This window comes from Cherax quadricarinatus, chromosome 38 (genome assembly GCF_038502225.1).
Source record: "Cherax quadricarinatus isolate ZL_2023a chromosome 38, ASM3850222v1, whole genome shotgun sequence".
In the NCBI taxonomy this organism is placed as follows: domain Eukaryota; kingdom Metazoa; phylum Arthropoda; class Malacostraca; order Decapoda; family Parastacidae; genus Cherax; species Cherax quadricarinatus.
The window spans coordinates 17,709,033-17,734,452 of record NC_091329.1 but is presented as its reverse complement, the minus strand read 5'-3'; positions in this window follow the sequence as shown (position 1 = coordinate 17,734,452).

Below are 25,420 nucleotides of genomic sequence, written 5' to 3'. Positions count from 1 at the left end.
TTGGAGCCATCCGTGGGCCAGCATTTTCAATTGATCAACTGACTTTATCTCGTTGACATCATAATGTGTTCCAGACTCGAGTCATCCTGGGGATAAATAATCTCAGATGAAGTGATGTTCTGGAGAAGGGTACAGCCAGAGTGAAGTTGCTGCTTTCTGCCCGTCTTGTGGCATAAAAGCTTGTTTCACGCTCCTCGAAGTGGATCCAAGTGCTGTCCTTTGATAATATTGGCATTGTACATAACAGTAAGGCGACCCACATCCCTCCTATGTTGAAGGCTCTGCTGAAATGACAGATCTATCCAGGATGGGTCCAGGCGAGAGATGAGACGTCTTGCTCTGTTCTCTACACTCTGTCAAGCAGTCGCAGATGAGAGGGGGGGGGGCAGGCAAACCAAGAAAGTGGAGCATACTCAAGGTGTGAGCGTACTTGTGCCTCGTACAGAATCTTGTAACCCCTACTGTCAAGTAGATGCGAGATACGGCGAAGTGCTGTAAGCTTCCGGGCTGCCTTGTTTGCAAGATTTACAACATGGTTCTTCATGGTTAGTTTGGAGTAAAATTTCACCCCAAGGATATCAACTTCTTCTCCAGGTGCCAACACCCTCCCATTCATCCTTACTACTCCACCAGCATTACCATCATGATGCCTAGAGACGATCATCATTTGCGTTTTCTCAGGTGCAAATGTTACTTGCCATCTATTTCCCCAAGCTGATATAGCTCTCGGCTGGTGATTGATGTAGCTTAGAGCAGCTGGCATTTCTTCTCTTGGATAAATGAATGTCAGTGTACAGTCGTCTGCATATGCATGTGATTCTAGGATGAGATGAAGAAGGTCGTTGAAGTAGACATTCCATACCAATGGTCCCAGCACGCTTCCTTGTGGAACACTTGCCCCAGTAGGATGTCTTGCTGATTCCGTTCCTTTGAGGACTACACTTAGAGATCTACCATGAAGGTAATCACTGAGGAGACATAACGTAGAGCCTGCAATTCCCAGTGCTTGAAGTTTTGCTAAGAGGCCCTGGTGCCACACCCGGTCGAAAGCGCCAGCAATGTCCAGTGCTACCACACAGCTGACTCTGGATTCATCCAGTGACTGGTGCCACTTAGTGGAGAGGTTTAACAACAGATCAGCAGCAGAGTAACCTTTCCTGAAGCCATATTGACGATCACAAAGTAGTGAGTGATTGTCAAAAAACTCTGTCACTTGTCTTGAAATTATTGTCTTAAGGATCTTACCAGTGATTGACAGGAGTGACACTGGTCTGTAGTTGCTGATTTCTGCTCTGCTCTTCTTTTTATGAACAGGGACTACATTTGCCTCTTTCCATAGAGAGGGCCATTTACACTGTACTAGGCAGTGCTGAAAGATGCGAGTTAGAGGTGCTGCTAGCTGGTCTGCACATCTTCTCAGCAATCTTGGGCTCAACTTGTCTGGGCCCACAGTCTTTTCTTGGTCAAGCGATTTAAGAAGGAAATGCACCTCCTCCTGCCTTATTGTCACCACTGACAGTTTTGACAGTTCTTGCAGCTAGCCAAGGAGGGTCCCTTGCTGGGTCAGGAACTTGCATTTTGGTAGCAAAGTGTTCAGCAAAGAGGTCCGCCTTCTCTTGACTACTAGTAGAGGTGGTCCCATCCTATCGATTTAGAGGTGGAATGAGTTGATCAGGCAGATAACCTTGTCTGTCCTTGACCAGGGACCACCAGGTTTTGGAGCCTACCCTACCTGATGCTAGCTTTCTTTTAGTGTTCACCTCCCATTTAGCAATGGCCCACTTTTGAACGTCACCCATATGCCTACAGGCTTGCCTGTGCAAGTTCCTGTTATATGTGGTAGGATGTCTCTTATACCTTCGCCATGTTTTGTACTTAGCAGTAGCAGCCTCTCTACAACGAAAGCCAAACCAAGGCTGATCTGTAGGCTTCGTCACATATTGCCGGTGAGGAATGTCTTCTTGTTGTAGATTAACGATGTGTCCAGTGAAGGCTTTCACTTGGTTGTCAACATCCCCTTGGAGAAGAGCATTCCAATCGGTGGTGGCGAGCTCAGAGCGAAGAGCTGGCCAATTACCTCTTTCTCATAGCCAGGTTGTGCGTGTGGACTCATCACCTCGTTCTGTTGGGATCTTAAGTGTCGTAAAAACAGCCTTGTGGTCAGAAGATCCAACATAGCCGAGGGGTTGACAAGTGACTATGCCTTCTGCCAGATCACTCACTGCTGGGGTCAAGGGAGGAGCCAGAGATGTGAGTAGGGAAATCAACAAAGTTTCTCATGTCAAACACTGCAAGAAGGTCCTCAAAGTCCCTCTGTATAAGGTGCTGGTTGAGGTCACCAACAATTATGATATGTTGACTGTTGTGTTGTAGCAGAAGGGAGTCAATATTTTCCATTAGGAAGTTGATGGGGTCTGCATGTTGCCACTGAGGTCTGTACATTGCACATGCTAGTACAGAGGTACTAGTGTTTATGCAGAGCTCTTTCTCTCGCCCCCTCTCTCTTTCTCTCCCCCTCCCTCTTTCACCTCTTCCCACTTTCTCCCCTCCCTCTTTCACCCCCTTCCTCTTTCACTCCCTCCCTCTTTCTCTCGCGCCCCGCCCTCGCTCCCCTCCCTCGCTCCCCTCCCTCGCTCCCCTCCCTCTTTTTCGCTCCCCTCCCTCTTTCTCTCTCCCCTCCCTCTTTCTCTCTCCCCCTCCCTCTTTCTCTCTCCCCCTCCCTCTTTCTCTCTCCCCCCCTCCCTTTTTCTCTCCCCTTCCTTTTTCTCCCCTCCCTCTTTCTCTCTCCCCCTCCCTCTCTTTTCCCTCTCCCTCTTTCTCCCCCTACCTCTCTTTCTCCCCCTCCCTCTTTCTCCCCCTCCCTCTTTCTCCCCCTCCCTCTTTCTCTCCCTCTTTCTTTCTCTCCCTCTTTCTTTCTCTCCCTCTTTCTCTCCCTCTTTCTCTCCCTCTTTCTCTCCCTCTTTCACTCCCTCTTTCTCTCCCTCTTTCACTCCCTCTTTCACTCCCTCTTTCTCTCCCTCTTTCTCTCCCTCTTTCGCTCCCTCTTTCTCTCCCTCTTTCCCTCCCTCTTTCCCTCCCTCTTTCCCTCCCTCTTTCCCTCCCTCTTTCCCTCCCTCTTTCCCTCCCTCTTTCCCTCCCTCTTTTTTTTTTTTTACACAGGGTTTGACAAGGTTAAGGATCCCTAGCTTTATTGACAGCTATATTACAGGTTAAGGATTCCTAACTTTATTGGCAAGCTAAGAGCTGTTACCTACATCAGCTCATTTGAAAGCATTTTTATTGTTATGAGACATACAAGTACGGGACAGGATGAAGTTGGAGCCATCTGTGGGCCAGCATTTTCATTTGATCAACTGACTTTATCTCGTTGACATCATTATGCTGTACGAATGTGTTCCATACTCGAGTCATCCTGGGTATGTATGATCTCAGATGAAGTGATGTTCTGGAGAAGGGTACAGCCAGAGTGAAGTTGCTGCTTTCTGCCCGTCTTGTGGCATAAAAGCTTGTTTCTTTCTCTCCCTCTTTCTCTCCCTCTTTCTCTCCCTCTTTCTCTCCCTCTTTCTCTCCCTCTTTCTCTCCCTCTTTCTCTCCCTCTTTCTCTCCCTCTTTCTCTCCCTCTTTCTCTCCCTCTTTCTCTCCCTCTTTCTCTCCCTCTTTCTCTCCCTCTTTCTCTCCCTCTTTCTCTCCCTCTTTCTCTCCCTCTTTCTCTCCCTCTTTCTCTCCCTCTTTCTCTCCCTCTTTCTCTCCCTCTTTCTCTCCCTCTTTCTCTCCCTCTTTCTCTCCCTCTTTCTCTCCCTCTTTCTCTCCCTCTTTCTCTCCCTCTTTCTCTCCCTCTTTCTCTCCCTCTTTCTCTCCCTCTTTCTCTCCCTCTTTCTCTCCCTCTTTCTCTCCCTCTTTCTCTCCCTCTTTCTCTCCCTCTTTCTCTCCCTCTTTCTCTCCCTCTTTCTCTCCCTCTTTCTCTCCCTCTTTCTCTCCCTCTTTCTCTCCCTCTTTCTCTCCCTCTTTCTCTCCCTCTTTCCCTCTTTCTCTCCCTCTTTATCTCCCTCTTTATCTCCCTCTTTATCTCCCTCTTTATCTCCCTCTTTATCTCCCTCTTTATCTCCCTCTTTATCTCCCTCTTTATCTCCCTCTTTCCCTCCCTCTTTCCCTCCCTCTTTCCCTCCCTCTTTCCCTCTTTCCCTCCCTCTTTCCCTCCCTCTTTCCCTCCCTCTTTCCCTCCCTCTTTCTCTCCCTCTTTCTCTCCCTCTTTCTCTCCCTCTTTCTCTCCCTCTTTCTCTCCCTCTTTCTCTCCCTCTTTGTCTCCCTCTTTGTCTCCCTCTTTGTCTCCCTCTTTTTCTCCGTCTGTACCTTCATCACTCAGAGCGACTGACTTATTCATATGCAAGTATGATCCAGCATAATCTTTCTTCAAGCTCAAAGCATTAAGACTCTCCACTTTAACCATTTGAGATCAGTCCCGCTCCCTTTACTTCCCTCTCCTTCTCTTCAACCGCCTCTGTTGTCTCTTCCCTCTCTTCATTTCTCTATACCGTTTCATCTTTCCAACTTTCCCTAGCATAATTGATATCTTTCCCCTTCCACTTCCTTTATCACTCAAACTCCTCCTCTCCTACTTATTTCCATTCCCCTGACTCATTCATTTCAAACCACAATCTGGAAGAGCCTCACTAAAACTGCTTTCCAGGAAGGTATCCCGCGGGACAAAGTAATTGAAAAAAGGTTTTAAGCTTGTTTGCCGTTACTCTGTAAAGGCGTTTGAACTCCATTCGTTAAGTAATCCCTGCGCCATGAAACTTGCAGGGTTTTAGGATTTCAACTTTTGAGGAAAATCATTTTGGAATTACCTAGAAAACCGAAACTCATTTTCCCTCTGAAAGAAAGTGTGGAAGGTACTACGTTTCTGTAGTTTTTATGTATATTAATGTGAGAATTTTGATAATTTTTAATGTTTATCATTATTTTATTTATTAAAGCAGCATTAATTATCAATCCTTCAAAGATTGATAATTATTGGACAATATTGCTTATATAACTGATAATTCTGACGGAGCAGTAAATACGACGAAGACAGAGAAGGAGATAAATGCGCAAGGGGAAAATAAAAACAGAAAATTAAAAAGACAAGACATGAAATGGGAAATGAAAAGATGAGACAGAGAAGGAGAGGTTCGGGAGGGAAAAAGGAAAAAGAAAAGGAAGCTGAAGAACGATCAAGAAAAATTCTATGTGGAGTCGTAATGTGATCAAAATAATGTCTTCGAAAACCCCTACAACGAAATCAAATATCTGTCTGTTGAATTCCCTGCCCTCGATGACCACTCACTGATGCATTTATTCACCTCTGCAAGTTAGCTGTGTTCACCACACCAAGTTAAAAAACAGAACTGTGATTAAAATGGCCAGTTATGGTGCGGGGGGCGAGTTGTGGTGTATGGTGTGGGGGGCGAGTTGTGGTGTATGGTGTGGGGGGCGAGTTGTGGTGTATGGTGTGGGGGGCGAGTTGTGGTGTATGGTGTGGGGGGCGAGTTGTGGTGTATGGTGTGGGGGGCGAGTTGTGGTGTATGGAGGGGGGGGAGTTTGTGCCAAAATTCCTTTAAATATTTTAAATTATTATATAATAAATGACATATTAACCACTTTAATTTCTAGATTTTTTTTATGCTTTAATTATAAATAAGAAATTCTTATAAGAGGATCTTCGAAGGACACCTTACCTGAAGAATGTAATTTTTATGTATTTATTATATTCCTATTAACACATTCATAGAGAACCTAAACTTGTGTGGATAATAATCTGACTTTCATACAGGTTGCTGATATGGGCCCTGTGTCCTCAACACATGCGAGTGTTCAGTCCTTAAAACATGATGTGGGTGATATTCAGTCCTTAAAACATGATGTGGGCGATATTCAGTAATTAAAACATGATGTGGGTGATATTCAGCCCTAAAAACATGATGTGGGAGATATTCAGTCCTTAAAACATGATGTGGGTGATATTCAGTACTTTAAACATGATGTGGGTGATATTCAGTCCTTTAAACATGATGTGGGTGATATTCAGTCCTTAAAACATGATGTGGGTGATATTCAGTAATTAAAACATGATGTGGGTGATATTCAGTCCTTTAAACATGATGTGGGTGATATTCAGTCCTTAAAACATGATGTGGGTGATAGTCAGTCCTTGACCCGTGATATTAATGGGACGCTGACGGCCAAGATTGTGGGATACTGGGAACACATGTCTGGGATCGTCCCGTGACCGAAACGCCTCAAAGATATATTTTTAGCAAATTGGTAATTTGGTCGTAGGAAAAGTTTGCAATCTACAAGGCACGTGTCAGTAAGTTAATATATGTATATATAGTATTCGAATTTGGTTCATACCAATTGACGTGCTACGAGTAATATTCAGCTAAAAATGTGTTGAGAAATATGCTGCTTATGACATAAGTACCTCAGTCACAGATATCAAAACAGTTTGGACAATGCCATGTTTGGATGGGAATAGTTAAACTTAGATTAGATTCGCATCAGGGCCAGATCAGCGCACTGTTAAGGGTCGTCAAATGAGAGAGTAGTTAATATAAATTTAACGTGAGAAGTTAATAAATGTTAGTATGAAAGAAGAATTAGGTCATGAACTCAGAGGTAAGTAAAACCAAGGTTAAAGCATAAATATGATGAGCTAATTCAAGGAAAAAAACTAAAAGGTATGCAGAATATTTTTTTTTTTGGAGCATGGCTGTAAAAAAATTAGCAAGGAGTAAAAGAAAAAAAAATCTGGTATTAGGTGTCTGCAGGGTGTCCAGACCACACGGTATGTAGAGTTGGCTTCCCGCCGCACACTCCATTATCAACCTGCACCCTGCTGGTGCCATTGGGGTCTCGCAAAACTGCTTCAGGCGCTGCCAGTGAGGAAGATGAGAAATATTTCTTTTTTCCCCAAGAACATTTTCTACAGTTTATAATATAAGAATACTTATGTTACGTCTGATCTTCTAAATGCTTACGTGGAGTCTACCTGGAGGGTATTCCGGGGATCAACGCCCCCGCTGCCCGGTCCATGACCAGGCCTCCCGGTGGATCAGGGCCTGATCATCTAGGCTGTTACTGCTGGCTGCACGTACTCCAACGTACGAACCACATCCCGGCTGACCTTGCACTTGGTTTTAAATATGATTTTCTTTTACACCATTTCACAGGATGTGACTTAAAATAGTTTGTATGTACCCAGGTTTGTGTTTACTAAAAGGCCAACAGGAATAGTAAGATTCGCGAAATCGTAATAACAAGATTGTAAACAAACCAGGGTACGGGTGGGGTTAGAACCCATGGCAAATGAATCGTAAAACTCCAGGCCAGTGCGTAAGCCACTGGAGACGTGTGTAGCGTTTCGGCAAAGATTCGAACTTGGAACATATTGGTTGTGAACTGGATACTTTGATTAGCATGATAAAATTCCGTCCTTGTCTATTGTCTCCCATCTGATATTTATTTTTTTATTTGTTTTAACTTAATGCGAGATCATTTGAATTATGGACTTGTTGTTTTGATTTTTTTTTTTTTTGTATTTTTAATAGTTTTGTCTTGAAAGTATTAGTTCTTAAGATTTTTTTTTTGTCAGACTCGGAATGACCTTATTGATAAAAGTGCTTTATAAATCCTCCAACTTCCTTCCACTTCTCTCTTTTTCTCTCTTCCTTCATCTTTCTTCCTTTCATTTTTCTCCTTCTCTCTTCCTCTCCATTCCTCCCTCTCTTCCTATCCCTTTCTCTCTCCCTCTGTTCCTCACTCTCTTACTCTTCTTTCTCTTCCTCTCATTTTCTTTCTCCATCTCTTCCCTCTCGGAGAAAAGCTACAATTTATTATAGCAAAATTCGCATATGACACCAAATTGAAAAGAAAAGATGCTGTACCCAAAGAAGACCGAGTATTCAGAGTGATCTAGACAGGTTGATGTTGTGGCCGGAGACGTAGATGATGAGTTTAAGTGAAGCAACTGCAAAGTTATGTATTTTGATATGACAGTCTCAAACACGAATACAAAATTTTTGGCAGTAAATCTAACGAATGATTCACGAAATCGTAAGAACACGATTGCAAACAATGACCAAGTCTTAAAACTGGCAGGACAGGTTAGGCTAGGTTTGTCAGGAAACAGTACAAGCGTTCCCTGACGCGGGTCTTAATCCTATGATGACCTTCAGTTGGAGCTTTTGATCATCTGACCGAGACCTTCCGCTGGCTTACCTGTCCCCTTCCCTTTAAAATTTATGGTTAAGATAATAACCTTTCGTTTATTATGAACCACAGGCCAGCGGTTAACGCATTGGCCTGTTAGTTTAAGGACTCACTTGCCATGAGTTCAAGCTCCACCCGTTCCCTGATTTGATAAAGTTAAAGAAAAGCGAAGAAAAATACCATGAAGTAATCAATATCAGCGACCTCAAAAGTACTAGGCAAAGCAGTAAAGCTACCACAATGCTAGGCTTCCTAGCTAGTAACTACGAACACAAAACACCAGACACCATATGGACTCTACAGGGTGACGCAAAAGTCTGAACACACACTACGAGCTTTTAAAATCCTTGTGAGGGTTTCTCGAGGAATACCCGGTTCCAAGAATCCTTGGAACTGGGTATTCCTCGAGAAACCCTCACAAGGATTTTAAACGCCCAGAAATGTGTGTTCAGACTTTTAATAACTCTGTATAATGCACTTGTTAGACTGCATCTTGAAAATACCAGACAGTTTTGGTATCCAGGTAATGTAAAGGATGAGAATGCATTAGAGAGGATTTAAAGAAGAGCTACCAAACTAGTACCATCAGTCAAAAGAAAAAATTACGAGGGAACACCCAAAGCGAACATCCCCTTTTTTTTCTCTCAAGAAACGAAGACTACGAGAGCTCATTCTAACCTGTAAAATATTTAATGATTTAGACACAGTCAGATATTAAGTACTTTTTGGAGCTCTACATAAGTCCGTAGCTCAAAACAGTGGAATAAAAGTACAAGGGAGAAGATCAAGCATGAATGTATGGAAGACTTTTATTGCAGACAAAATTATGGCAAACAGGAATAACCTTTCGGCTTATGCTGTAAACGCAAAGGCAATACAATGATGAAAAAACAAGCTGGGGAGGCAGTTTGAAAGTATAACATTCAGGTAGTCACATCTTGCCCTAGTGGTTGTTTTCCAGAGCCTTCAGGACTACATGCTAATTATACAGTATGCATCCATCACTCGAGATTGCTGGGTCAGCCCAAATTATTTATGTCAGGAACGTGATAATAAGGTATAGTAACCAGTTAGGTATATAGTGAGGGGGGGGAAGGCGAACGTTTTCGAAAGCCAGTGTCCAAAATGGCAATAATTGTCTACAAAAAACATCCATCGTGGGACACTTGGATTTTTTTAGCAGCAGATTTTATTATTTTGTGTATTATTATTATTATTATTGGTATTTTACAAAATTTTATGGCGAAACAGAAAAATAACAGAAAGCATTTTTAAAAATCTGTTTAGGCAACCTGTAACTCTCCTAAATCGTTTTATAAATGATGGCTTTTGGAATTACATGTTATTCCAAAATAATGGACAGTAATGGATCCTCGTTTCCAAAAAGATTAGTACAGTTGCTGAGGTGTATTCATTGTTTTAATTTTACCTGAAGAAAAATAGATTGAGATAAATGAAAGTGGATTTTCTAGTCAAAATATAAAAATTTTAGTGGTGAGCAGAGAATAGTCTGAAAAATCATGAATTATCAACAGTTACGAGTAAAAGTGTGATAATCTATGAATTTTAGCTAAAAAAAATAAATGAAGTGTGTTGGAAAAGATGCTTGAAACCGCTATGAATTGTTCATAAAACTATCATCAATACTTTTTAAGACGTTTATTTTAAGATAAAAACAATAGGTATTTAGTAATTAGGTACAGTTCATGTCTTGCATCCAGTTCCTTCTCTCGTATAAATTTTATGTTATTTTATCATTATGATATGGTATATCTGTGCACTCTCTACTCTGATAGTGGCGGGAGGGCGTGGAGGGTGGGGAGAAAGCCTTCTCTTTTCTGTCCTCGACACACACACACACACACACACCTACCTTAGTCTAGGTAAAAGACAGTTCTCAGTAGATAGCTTCGATGTAAATTTGCAAGCCCTTTGTTATTTGTCTTCCCTATGTACCCTTCCAGTTTTCATTCGCTTTCATTCCTCTCCGCATCTCCATCTCTTTACATTCCTCCTTTCCTAACTTTCCTCTGTTTATTCTCCCCGTTTCGTAAATTTTTCCCAGTTAATTCTTTTATTTTTCCTTCTGCGTCCTGCACTCTCACCGCTCCTCACCACTACCATGCTAGTAAGACTAGGTAAAAGAGTGGATAAGCTTGGCAACGATCCTCGTAAAATAAAAGCATAACCCGCCTGACAAACGAGGCGATAATGGAGAGGTTAAAACTGGAGAGTGATACTGCGCTTGAGAATGACTTGAAGAGAGTTCATGATGACATTCCCAAGTGGAGGTGAAGTAGCACGCGATCATTCATGTACACCCGTGACTGTTCGTAAGAATATTGAAGTCTCAGGTAACATGTACACTACCAGTCATGGGTTTCATAAAACCTAGAATAGGTTAGGTTAGGTAAGGTCTGTAAGGAAACGGGACACTTGTTTCTTGACGCTGTTCTTAGCTATACGATAACCCACAGCTGGAGCTTTTGGTTATTATATATATATATATATATATATCCTATTTACCTATTCTGCACGACAGTATACATAATGTTGTGCCGAATAGGTAAAACTTGCGATTTTAGCTTAAATAGCAACGCTCTTCTTGCCGAAGAAGACAAGCTAAAATTTGTATATGCAATAATTTCGCAGAAATCATTCTGAACCTAACGAAGAAAATATGTTTCATTGTGTTTGTTTATTAAATTATTGTAAACTTATCTAAAACATATTTAGTTGGAATAGGCTAAATTAAATTGCGCTTGTAATAAAGTTAGGTAAGTTTTCTAGGTTCTTTTGGTACAAAATTATTATTTTTTAAATGAAAATGAAAAAAATATATCTTTAAACATATAAGAGAAATTTTTAGAAAGAACTTAACTTTAAATGAGTTCTTAATTGACCAATTTTACCTCTTCTGTGTGTATGTGTATATATATGTGTATATATATATGTGTATATATGTGTATATATGTGTATATATGTGTATATATATATGTATATATATATTGTAATATATATATATATATATATATATATATATATATATATATATATATATATATATATATATATATATATATATATATAAAGCATGGGCGTGTGGTTAGGTGTGCGTTTTATCGAGTGCGTGTGCGTATGTGCGTGCCTGGTGTGAGTGTGACGTGGAGCACATATCAATAAACATGAATATTGATACTCTACGCCTCCCGCCTCACCATCCCACAAATTATGCTTCCCTATTGGGTTTTCTGACTGTGATAAAATTGTTTGTGTTTGCTGTCTCAACTGTATACGTTTGTTGTTTACATAGGCGGGAGTGTGACGTGTGGATGTGACGATGTTTGCACCAGTGGGGATCTAGTGTATGAATACCTGAATTTTTAAGCTCTCTCACAAATGTTTTCAATTTTTCGTCGAAGCTTGTATTTTATTTTTAAGCTCTTGGGTATTTTGTAGGACTTTTTTTTTATATATCTTGTCCATATTTTTAACCGTAAACACACTATTACACCGCCGATTATTTAAATTATGACATTAAATTTAAATGTCAGACATTAAGTGGTAAGACCAAGTTGTTTTAAACTTTTATTTTAACATATATTTGTAGGTTATTTTAGAGTCTGCCAATGTAAATAAATTCTAAAACTTTATATAAACACTCAGTGACATTCTTTTATTAATTGACTTCCAAAGATCTTTCTGTCCGAATTATCATTATCCACATGTTCCAGTATATGGCATTTTCCTACAGTAAATTCTATCATCCATCTGTGAGGTTAATTTCTTAATCTAGCCAAATCTTACATGCAAATTTTTACTATAAATTTTTTATTAAAGTTGGATATTTGTTCAATTTGGAAGCACAGTTTTTACTTTTTTATTCCTTCTGGAAAATCTTTCATGAAATATTTCAAATATTACCGTAGCAAAAAAGAGAATTTTCGTAACTCGTGACATTTTCCTAAGAGGAATTTTTTTTTTATTATTCTTGTCAAAAAATTCTCAGGTCCACTGTAAATAACACACGATACTTCCAGATTAGCCTTTCTTAGGGAACTCCATTGTAAACTGACCTAATACTAAATCCTCATGTTTGTTTTCGACCAATTTCCGTGACTTTCGTAAAAGCTCAGTCGATATATTATACGGGATTGGTTGCTCGAAAATTTATTTGTATTCTAGTTAGCCTATTTTTTCTGTTTGATTCAACCTGATAGCTATTCTCTTGGTTCTTTGCAATTCTTGTCAGCGAGATGATCCGGTAATTCATGGCATAACCCTTGTGGTTTAGCGCTTCTTTTTTATTATAATTTAATTCATGGCCTGCTCACTCTTTTCTTTTAAAGACTTTCACGAATTGGCACTATTTTTCATAGGTCACACAATTTCCCTGCCTTAAGAACAATGTAAAAAAAATACAAGTGAATAGCTCTGTTCTTTAAAATATTCTTTTAAGACTATAGTGACTATCCCGCCAGGTTTTGCTGGTTCTTTTTTGTGAACATCCAAACATCCAATAATAACTTTTATTTGTTGGTTCTAAAGGTTCCATTTCTGTGTGTGTGTGTGTGTGTGTATGTGTGTGTGTGTGTGTGCAAAGAATTCTTTTATTAACATAATTCACGTGAATGCTGACTGAAGCATCAGCAACGCCCAGTTAAGCCTTACCCTAAAATAACGGCAGTGAATACCAGGAAAATAAAACGAGAAACGCACCACGAAAAATGCTGCATGGGTGGTGATGTTGGTGGTGTATAACAGTGGAATGGGAAGAGAACCAACTTTACATTCCTTGGTAAGCATGGCCGCGTATTGGAACCTGGTGGAAATGTGGAAAGGCAATTTAGAAAACGTTGTCTTCGTGGAATTCAATTTACAGCACCTGGAAACGAGTGGCTAGGAAAAACAAAATTCATTTTATAATCCTCTAAAAAACAAATTTTTTTAAGGAAGTTAATTTAAGTGCGGATAATATATGGCTCCTTCGGAATTTATAAAATATATATTGTAGTTTTGTGTGATAAATATAAATTGAATAACTTGTGCAACGATCAGTATTTTTGGCATTCACAATCAGAAAATGAACAGTGAAATTATATAGTTACTTTAGGGATATATGTAACTTATACCAACTTGTTTATCAGGTTCAGTGGGTGTCCACACGTGGTTCTCTCAGACATTAATGCTTTAATGGTCAGTAATAACCCACAGGGAGGTAAAAACACAGAAGGTTAATTGGTCTGTATATTTCGATTTCCTTCTGGGATCGTAATATGCAAACTCAGGTATATATAAACACATTCATGTCTCTTGGTGGAAATACGCTAATAAGAAATAAAACATTTCAAATAACCCGCACAAAGGATATATATATATATATATATATATATATATATATATATATATATATATATATATATATATATATATATTCTCTCTTCCCTTTGCGTTTCTGTGTGACTAGTTAATGGTCCAAATAGGACAGAAACGTCGTCTTTGGCTTCATTCTCCTATGTGGGGTTTGTGTGTATATTCCAAAATATATGTATATGAAAAAAATTTAAAGTATTAGAGAGTCTTTCGCTTTTTACAATATTTGAACGAATGATGAAATATACGAGACTTAAATTCGTGAGTGTTGGACATCAAATGTGTCTGAGAAACCATGCTACGGGTGGGGATTGAACTCGTGGCGAAACTTACTGTAGCCACCTGGCCCAGCAGCTTATGCACTGATGTGGAGTTTTGCGCCTCGCTCGCCACGAGTTCAATCCCAACCCGTGGTATGGTTCGCAATCGTGTCATTACGATTTCGTGAGTCGTGTCTGAGGACCCTTCTTCGTTAAGCAAAACAGAGATAATACAGTAGCTTCATTGCTTCGTTGAAGATTGAGGTAGTCCAGACATGTCTGCAGCGCAGTCCAGTACTGCTCGGTATGAAGGGATGGGTGGGAGAATTGCGCTTGATAACTGAAGGGTTCTTGATACAATGGACTGGAACTCTCCTTTTCGTCCATCAAACCTGTTTACCGCAAAGTCCCTAGACCCTGTTACTACGACGAGTCTGACGCATCCGTGAATCAAATTATTATATACATGTATTTCAGTTCGATATGTACATTATACACACACACACACACACACACACACACACACACACACACACACACACACACACACACACACACACACACACACACCCTCCACCACTTGACACAAACACTTGACACAAACACGTACCCCCCCCCTCCCCTAACCACCTCTCCCCCTTCCCTAACCACCTCACCTTAGCCACCTACCCCTCCCCCAAACCACCTAACCCCTCCCCAAACCGTCTAACCCCCCCAATTACCTCCCTCCCTCCAATAACCATCCTCCCCCTCCCCCATAACCATCCATCCCCTCTCTCCCTCAAACCATCTAACCCCCTCCCCCAACTATCTCTACCCCTCCAATTACCATCCTTCCCCTCCCCCACAACCATCCATCCCCTCTCCTAACCATCTATTCCCCTCCCCCTAACCAGGATGAGGACAAGGGGCTCCAAGGACGAATCTGGGAGGGAGGAATGGGAGGTAGAGCTCAAAAAAAGGGAGGAAGACTGGGGAAGGAGACTAGATGAGCTGGAAAGGAAGATGGAAGAGAGGTTAGCAGCAGAATGCAGAAGGTGGAAGCAACAGGCCACAGCAGCAGAAATCAAGATAGAAAGATTAGAAGAGGAGCTGAGACATCTGAAACAGCACAGAGACAAAGATATTACAGAAGTAGCATCGGCAATGGCTACATCAAACACAGACAAAAGGTCTGAAGGAAGCATGGAAACTAAACTGTATGCAGAGGTCCTGTCAAACCCACATGGGGCCAAAACAAAGACAGGGAGCACACTAGGACAGAATGAGAGGTTGGAAGACATTGAAGGAACTAGGACATGTGCAAGGACCTTACCAGATACCTGTGGGGGCCAGGAGCAGGTGAGCAGGAAGGATAAACCAAGAAGCATAGGGGCAATAACTAGGGAAGGGACTGAAGGAAGGAACACTCCACGGGAAGGAACTAAAACACAGAGGATGCAATGGGAGTCACAGTGGGAGGTGGAAAGGGAAAGATCCGTGTTTGTCTATGGGCTAGACGAAGCTAAAGGGGAAACTTATGATGAAAGAAAGGAGGAGAAAAAAGCGATTGAAGACATCATGAAGGTGATAGGCGAGGGGGACATGACCCAGGTGGCAAATTTTCGGAGAATTGGGTGGTTCACAAAGAAAAGGAATCGGCCTCTCAAAGTAATTTTCAAGGCATAATCAACCCGAACCATGATCCTGCAGGAGAAAGCACGGCTGAGAGGCAAGCAGGAGTTCCGGAGTGTGTACCTCGATCGAGACAGAACACAGGACGAAAGGAAGACAATGAAAGAGAGAGTTCAAAAACGAAAGGAGAAATGGGAGGAAATGAAAAAGGAGAGCAGAATAATCCAGGATCAAATGGAAGGACAAGCGCACCCCCCAGAAACACCTGCAGAAGGACTCCAGCCACGACACCCCCAAGGCAACTGAACAATCCAAACCAACCATCACACACCGATCCCTCTGTTTCCACCCCCTGCACCACAGTTACAGTATTAGAACAGAAGTTGAAGGTTTGGTACACAAATGCAGATGGATTAACGAATAAACATGAGGAATGGCAAGAAAGAATCAATGAGAAGTCCCCAGACATCATAGCAGTTACAGAAACAAAACTCATGGAGACAATAACAGATGCAATCTTCCCACCAGGATACCAGATCATGAGGAAAGATAGAAAGGGCAGGGGGGGAGGTGGGGTTTCTCTGCTCGTAAAAAACAGATGGAAATTCGAGAAAATGGAAGGAATAGATGAGACGGGAGAAAGAGACTACATAGCAGGTACACTTCAGTCTGGGGAACACAAAGTGGTCATTGCAGTGATGTATAATCCACCACAGAACTGCAAGAGGCCAAGAGAGGAATATGAAGAGAGCAACAGAGCAATGGTGGACACACTTGCTGAGGTGGCAAGAAGAGCTCACTCCAGCAGAGCAAAGTTGCTGGTTATGGGGGATTTCAACCACAGGGAGATTGACTGGGAAAACCTGGAGCCACATGGGGGTCCCGAAACATGGAGAGCCAGGATGTTGGACGTGGTGCTGGAAAACCTCATGCACCAACATGTTAAGGACACTACCAGAGTGAGAGGGGAGGATGAACCAGCAAGATTGGACCTTGTGTTCACCCTGGGCAGCTCAGATATTGAGGACATCAAGTATGAGAGTCCCCTAGGAGCTAGCGACCACGTGGTTCTGTGCTTTGAATACATAGTAGAGCTGCAAGTGGAGAGAATAACAGGAGTTGAATGGGAAAAGCCTGACTATAAAAGAGGGGACTACATAGCGTTGAAGAACTTCCTGCGGGAGGTCCAGTGGGACAGAGAACTGGCAGGAAAGCCAGTAAATGAAATGATGGAATATGTAACAACAAAATGCAAGGAGGCAGTGGAAAGGTTTATTCCCAAGGGCAACAGTAACAACGGGAAGACCAGAACGAGCCCCTGGTTTACCCGACGGTGTAAGGAGGCAAAAACAAAATGCAATAGAGAATGGAAAAAGTACAGAAGGCAGAGAACACACGAAAATAGGGAGATCAGTCGCAGAGCCAGGAATGAGTACGCACAGGTAAGGAGGGAGGCCCAGCGACAGTATGAAAATGACATAGCATCGAGAATCAAGACTGACCCGAAACTGTTGTATAGCCACATCAGGAGGAAGACAACAGTCAAAGACCAGGTGATCAGATTAAGGACAGAAGGTGGAGAACTCACAAGAAATGATCAGGAGGTATGTGAGGAGCTGAACAGGAGATTTAAGGAAGTTTTTACAGTAGAGACAGGAAGGGCTGTGGGAAGACAGCACAGAAGGGAACATCAAGAGGGAATATACCAACAAGTGTTGGATGACATACGAACAACTGAGGAGGAGGTGAAGAAGCTCTTAAGTGACCTTGACACCTCAAAGGCGATGGGACCGGACAACATCTCCCCATGGGTCCTTAGAGAAGGAGCAGAGATGCTGTGCGTGCCTCTAACCACAATCTTCAACACATCCCTTGAAACTGGGCAACTACCTGAGAAATGGAAGACAGCTAATGTAGTCCCCATATTTAAGAAAGGAAACAGAAACGAGGCACTAAACTACAGACCTGTGTCTCTGACATGTATTGTGTGCAAAGTCATGGAGAAGATTATCAGGAGGAGAGTGGTCGAACACCTGGAAAGGAACAAAATTATAAATGAAAACCAGCATGGGTTCATGGAAGGCAAATCTTGTATCACAAACCTCCTGGAGTTTTATGACAAGGTAACAGAAGTAAGACACGAGAGAGAGGGGTGGGTAGATTGCGTTTTCCTAGACTGCAGGAAGGCCTTTGACACAGTTCCCCACAAGAGATTAGTGCAGAAGCTGGAGGATCAGGCGCACGTAAAAGGGAGGGCACTGCAATGGATAATGGAATACCTGACAGGGAGGCAACAACGAGTCATGGTACGTGAAGAAGTATCACAGTGGTCGCCTGTTACGAGCGGGGTCCCACAGGGGTCAGTTCTAGGACCAGTGCTATTTTTGATATATGTGAACGACATGATGGAAGGAATAGACTCTGAAGTGTCCCTGTTCGCAGATGACGTGAAGTTGATGAGAAGAATTAAATCGGACGAGGATGAGGCAGGACTGCAAAGAGACCTGGACAGGCTGGACATGTGGTCCAGCAACTGGCTTCTCGAATTCAATCCAGCCAAATGCAAAGTCATGAAGATTGGGGAGGGGCAAAGAAGACCGCAGACAGAGTATAGGCTAGGTGGACAAAGACTACAGACCTCACTCAGGGAGAAAGAACTTGGGGTGACCATAACACCGCTCACATCACCGGAGGCACACATCAACCAAATAACCGCTGCAGCATACGGGCGCCTGGCAAACCTGAGAATAGCGTTCCGATACCTTAATAAGGAATCGTTCAAGACACTGTACACTGTGTATGTTAGGCCCATACTGGAGTATGCAGCACCAGTCTGGAACCCACACCTGGTCAAGCACGTCAAGAAGTTAGAGAAAGTACAAAGGTTTGCAACAAGGCTAGTCCCAGAGCTCAAGGGAATGTCGTACGAGGAAAGGTTAAGGGAAATCGAACTGACGACACTGGAGGACAGAAGGGTCAGGGGAGACATGATAACGACATACAAGATACTGCGGGGAATAGACAAGGTGGACAGAGATAGGATGTTCCAGAGAGGGGACACAGGGACAAGGGGTCACAACTGGAAGCTGAAGACTCAGACGAGTCACAGGGACGTTAGGAAGTATTTCTTCAGTCATAGAGTTGTCAGCAAGTGGAATAGCCTAGCAAGTGAAGTAGTGGAGGCAGGAACCATACATAGCTTTAAGAAGAGGTATGACAAAGCTCAAGAAGCAGAGAGAGAGATGATCCAGTAGCGATCAGTGAAGAGGCGGGGCAAGGAGCTGAGTCTCGACCCCTGCAACCACAATTAGGTGAGTACACACACACACACAAAAGTGGAATAGCCTAGCAAGTAAAGTAGTGGAGGCAGGAACCATACATAGCTTTAAGAAGAGGTATGACAAAGCTCAAGAAGCAGAGAGAGAGATGATCCAGTAGCGATCAGTGAAGAGGCGGGGCAAGGAGCTGAGTCTCGACCCCTGCAACCACAATTAGGTGAGTACACACACACACACAAAAGTGGAATAGCCTAGCAAGTAAAGTAGTGGAGGCAGGAACCATACATAGTTTTAAGAAGAGGTATGACAAAGCTCAGGAAGCAGAGAGGGAGAGGACCTAGTAGCGATCAGTGAAGAGGCGGGGCCAGGAGCTGAGTCTCGACCCCTGCAACCACAATTAGGTGAGTACACTATATAATATATATATATATATATATATATATATATATATATATATATATATATATATATATATATATATATATATATATATATATATATATGTATATGTATTATAATATGCGAGACCTAAAGGAATAAAACAGTGTTTTATGGGAATTCTGAAGCAGGTTCTCCGGTACATCTGAGGGTGGGATCAAAGGCTGCTGATAAGAGTTACCCACGAAATATGTTGACCATGTAACTTTATTGACTTACGAGGACCTTCACCACAAAAATTCTCTTTTCTGAGGTTTTGCTCGTGTGTGTGTGTTTGTGTGATTGCACTTGATTGGATGGATGCTTACCTATTGATTGCTACTGGGACAATTCATGGTTCTTAGAGCCGCCTCTTAACAGATTAGACAGGTTTCAATAGTTACTTGCCTCGCTCGTCTTGTATTTATTTCGGATTCCAGGTCACCCTCATTTGTAACTTTAACTTCATATTGAGCCCCTTTGTCCCCGGCTCCTGCCTTTCAATCCGTCTATCCTTGTCCGTCTCTCAAATCTTTTGAGTATCTTCATCATTAGAGTTCTCTCTTCCCGGGTCATCTTTCCTTCTCAGATCGATAAGATCTATTTTTCTTTACCCTGGTCTTTCCTTTAAGTTAGCTCCTGCACCAGTCTCGTTGCTAATCTCTTGACTTTTCACCCGTTTATTTAGATTCTTGAATGGGTGTAAGGTAAGACACAAGACGCATACTGTGATTCGATATATAGTATGTATTCGAATCCTGACTGATTCTTTGCTACAGTTCCTGAAAGATGTTCTCAGGTTTGTCAGGCATGCAAATAATGCTGATGATATTCTCTTGGGCATTTCTTCCCGGTCCTTCCCTGTAATATGCTTGGTACTGTGGTTGGGTTTGGGTCTTGTACGAATTTTACCCTTCTTCCCCAGCCAATAGATTATGCTCGGTCATACACCCTCACTGATTTTCAACAATTTGCACTTCCTAGGGGTGAATTCTAATAGGCATTTTAATGATCATCTCCGTAGTATGTCAGGAGTCGTCTTGTTTTCATTCCATATCTTTTCCTTTTTTTTTATCCTCAATGTTGAAATGTAATCACATATATCTTGTATATCTTATAGCATTTTATTTATGTATACGAGGAAGAGTACTGGCCTTAGGATTAACCTTTACAGAGCCCCAACCAGTCAGCTCTGCCCATTCTCACAGAGCCTCCATGATCATCAATGTCTCCTTCCATTCCCTTCCCTACTTTTCCCTTCCGCACGACACTGGGTCACTGTTGTAGTGGTGGGGTTTGAGCTGTTTTGACGAGTATCCAAGAATTCCATCTTTCCCAAACTGGTTAACGGGAAGATTTCCTTTTTTTCGTCTAAATTTGCTGTTGCTTATAACCTATGACTTTGAACAAATAGATATTACTTAATGTGCGAAGCAGTCACCAAAACTGCCGCTGATGTCTAAATAATACAACTTACAGCCTATGACTTAAAACGAATTTTGAGTATAGCTTACACTAAATAACAAAAAAAAAGGCACAATACCGTGACTGGAACGACACACAAATAACCCGCACATAAAAGAGAGAAGCTTACGACGACGTTTCGGTCCGACTTGGACCATTGACGTAAGCTTCTCTCTTTTATGTGCGGGTTATTTGTGTATAGCTTGCACTGCTATGCTTGGATTTCTGCCGTCGACTCTGATGCTGGTTCCACCGTCTTGACACCAGTGTGCTGTCGTCCCTCTCTCCCCTTGCTGTTGATGCTGAGGCCACCATCAGTCACGCTGCCGTTGCTGCATACATTGCCATAGATGCAGACACCGTCAATGCCATCGACGCCGCCGTCTCTGCTAATCTATGGAAAATTAGACCATGAAGAGGGAAGTTAAAGTTACACAGCCAAAATTTAGTTTTTTTTTTGGTATTTTTTCTCTATAAAATGTATTATTTTGTGTGAATATTTTTGGGTTTCTGGAACGGATTAATTGTATTTCCATTATTTCTTATGGGAAATATTGCTTCGAATTTCAGACTTTTCGAATTTAAAACTAGCTCCTGGAACGGATTAAGTTAGATTTTTGAGGTTCCACTGTATCTTATTAATATTACCAGTTTTTTTTATTCGAAAAAGGCCATATTGTGTCCTTTTAATGCAATACCTTTTCTAAATAAAAAAAAGGCACAATACCGTGGCTGGAACGATACACAAATAACCCGCACATAGAAGAGAGGAGCTTACGACGACGTTTACAAAGTCACACTTTGTAAATGGTCCAAGTCGGGCCGAAACGTCGTCGTAAGCTCCTCTCTTCTATGTGCGGGTTATTTGTGTACAATACCTTTTCTGTTATCCCACCCTGCTCTTGAAGTTTATGGATCTTTCTTTCTTGTGGAGCAGTACCTCATACTTCCTTATAATTCAAAAAGATAAAGTTCAGCCAGGTTTCTGTCTATTGCTCTATTGATCTATCAAGAGCTGCAGTAAATTCGTAAAACAAGATTTTACTTTAATAATTTATGCTAATTTTATTTTATAATTCCTGGTATTGCTCCACCATTCTCCGTCTGAATAAATGATCTACTTTGGATTATATTCATGTCAAGAATACAATCCTGTGGTTCAGGGTTACTTTGCCTGTCCCTTCCTTAAACACTGTCATTACACTTGACAGCTGCCTTGCTTCCAGAGACACAAAAAAATCGTAATGGCTCGAACAGTAATTCTGCCCCCTTTTTTTTCTGAACCCGTGAAGCTACGTCATCAGGTCTCATTCTTTTGTTGTCTCGCTCACTCCAATTCTTTACCTGATGTAACAATGTTTTTTCTATCCTCCACTGGACTATTCTCTGTTCTTAACGTCCGTGTGACCCCGATATCACCATGAAACAAAGCTGAATTTTCTTTTCAGCTCCTTGCAAACCACCACCTCATTCTCAGTAAGCTTTTCTTCTTCCATTCTCAACTCAGCTGTATTACTTCGTCCTTTTACTGCCATCTTCCTTCTGACGTAGCTGTAGCATAGTTTTGGTTCCGATTTGACGTATGCTAATGTATCATTCTCATTGTTTTCTCGTTACTCTTCTTACTCTCGCGCCCCTGTTTATCTTCTCACCCATAGATCTCGTTCTTGGTAACTCTGTTCTCTTCATTACTGTCCTCTACCTGTGTAGTTTTCCCCCTCATTTTGCCACTTTTTTTTACTTAGTCCCTCTACATCTCTGGATGAATCACACACACTCTTTTTACACAGGGTTTGACAAGGTTAGGTTAAGGATCCCGAGCTTTATTGACAAGCTATTTACAAGTTAAGGAATCCTAACTTTATTGACAAGCTAAGAGCTGATACCTACATCAGCTAGTTTGAAAGCACTTTTATTGTTATGAAACATACAAGTAGGGAACAGGATGAAGTTGGAGCCATCTGTGGGCCATCATTTTCATTTGTTCAACTGACTTTATCTCGAGTCATCCTGGGGATGAATGATCTCAGATGAAGTGATGTTCTGGAGAAGGGTACAGCCAGAGTGAAGTTGTCGCTTTCTGCCCGTCTTGTGGCATAAAAGCTTGTTTCACGCTGTCCTCGAAGTGGATCCAAGTGTGGTACTTTGACAATGTTGACCTTGTACATAACAGTAAGGCCACCCACATCCCTCCTGTGTTGAAGGCTCTGCTAAAATGACAGATCTATCCATGATGGGTCCAGGCGAGAGATGAGACGTCTTGCTCTGTTGTCTACTGTCATGCAGTCGCAGATGAGAGGGAGGGGGGGAGGTAAACCAAGAAAGTGGAGCATACTCATGGTGAGTGTACTTGTGCCTCGTACAGAATCTTGCAACCCCTACTGTCAAGCAGATGCGAGATACGTCGAAGTGATGTAAGCTTCCTGGCTGCTTTGTTTGCAAGATTTACAACGTGGTTCTTCATGGTCACTTTGGAGTCAAATTTCACCCCAAGGATATCAACTTTCTCTTTCTCTCCCTCTCCCTCCCTCTCGCCCTCACTCTCCCCCTCACCCTCTCCCTCTATCTCCCCCTCTCCCTCCCTCCCCTCCCCCTCCCTCCCCTCCCCCTCTCCCTCCCTCCCCTCCCCCTCTCCCTCCCTCCCTCCCCTCCCCCTCTCCCTCCCTCCCCTCCCCCTCCCTCCCCTCCCCCTCCCTCCCCTCCCCCTCCCTCCCACCCTCTCTCTCTCCCTCCCTCTCCTCTCTCTCTCTCTCTCTCTCTCTCTCTAATCTCTTTCTCCCTCTCTCCTCCCAGTTGCTATTTTTAATTACTGTAAACTCTTCTGCGCTTCGGTACACTTCCCAGTTAAGTAATCCATCTCTTTCGTAAACTACCCTGCCATTCACCTTTTTCTTCCCCGCTGTCCCCCGGCACTGGGTTACATTACTCTGGTGGCGGAGTTTGAGAGGGATGAGCTCAGTATTAAGAACCAGCAACCTATTTTCAATCTCAGTTATCGCGAGGCTTATCCTTTTATCAGAATTTTATATTGATTATAGTCTGTGGGTTTGAACTAGTCTTGAATATGGCTCTGACTACGACACGTAGATTATTTTTTAACACTGTCTCCCCATGGTAGGATGTATCGAAAAAAGGAAACTCTTTCACCGTCATTCATTCGGTCAATGTCACAGTTAAGATGATCGTCCAAACTACATCCCCACTCCTCCTTTGGAGTGCAGGCACCGCATTTTTCACCTCCAGGACTCGAGTCCTGCTAACCATTTTCCATGAATCGCTTCTTAAATGTTTACACTGCTCAGACTTCAACAGCACGTCATACAAGTCATAAAACCACTTCCCTCCTCTCATTTCTGTCTAACGCACTCATACAAGACTTGGAAATCTTACCTCCAAGAATTCGAAAGTTTCTCTACCATTTCCCTCCAATATTTGTTCTTATTGTGATTATAATACCAGTTGTACGAGTGTAAACTAGTGGTGATATCAACACACTGGTGCTGTTAGCAGCATATAGTTAAAAAAGACTGAGAATTTATAATCATGATAGAATAAATAATGAAATTATCAACTTTTCATTGTAGCAGCACTTAAAAGTCTAAAGATTTTAGTTTTTTCTATTTTGTATAACATAACTCGACTACGATTTTCTGTTGTGCTCCGAGATGTCCTGATCTTTGTGCAGTTTCATTTCTCGTAGACTGAGCTGACCTCACCTCCTCCCGTACCTCTCTAGGTTCACCACCATCAGGTAGTCTGAGGATCACAACTGCATGGTCACTGTCCTCCCAGAGGCTCGCTATAATCTATTTTCTCATATCCGCAGCATACGAGGTAGAGAGCAGGGCCGATCTTGCTGGTACATCTATCCCCCTTCCATCCTTCCATCCCTTCCCCTCCCCCCGACCCTCCCCCTCTCTCTCTCTCTCTCTCTCTCTCTCTCTCTCTCTCTCTCTCTCTCTCTCTCTCTTTTACATACCGGTATATGAAATTCTCCATCACTACCTCCAACAACTTTGCTCTTTCTCTGTGTGTCTGTATGTCTGTGTATGTGTGTATCTGTATCTGTGTGTATCTGTATCTGTGTGTATCTGTATCTGTGTGTATCTGTATCTGTGTGTATCTGTATCTGTGTGTATCTGTATTTATATCTGTGTGATTGTGTGTCTGTGGGAGCGCGCTCGCATGAACAAGCAATCACAAACTTTAATGACTTTATCTAATTTATTTTACTAACTTCTAAACCCTGAAATGACACAGGTTAATCTTCACGGAGTTTAATTGAGCGTTTCTGTATAAACACCTGAGTGAGGGAGCGAAGGTAGACTCCTCCTCCAAGATTACTTCTTGAAGGTTACCTTACTCCAGTGGCTTAGTACCCACTACCGCCGCCACCGCCGCCACCACCACCACCGCCACCGCCACCGACGACGACGACGACGACGGCCTAATCCCTCACGATCACCACTACTGCCTAATCCTCCACGACCACAACTTCTGTCTTCCGTCCTTCACTGCCCTCCACCACCCCTGTTTATCTTTCCTCTTTCTCTGTGGTAATCTTACGGGAAGAGGACGTCTGTGTTAATTTCTAACAGACAAGCCTCTGTGATTGCTATTAGGGCTGGGATGATAATTCTGCTTGTCAATTCAGTGATTATCTCCATTATTCTATCTGCAAAGAACAAAAAGGTACAATACCGTGACTAGAACAACACACAAATAACCACTAAATAACCAGCATTACCACTACTGCTTATTCTG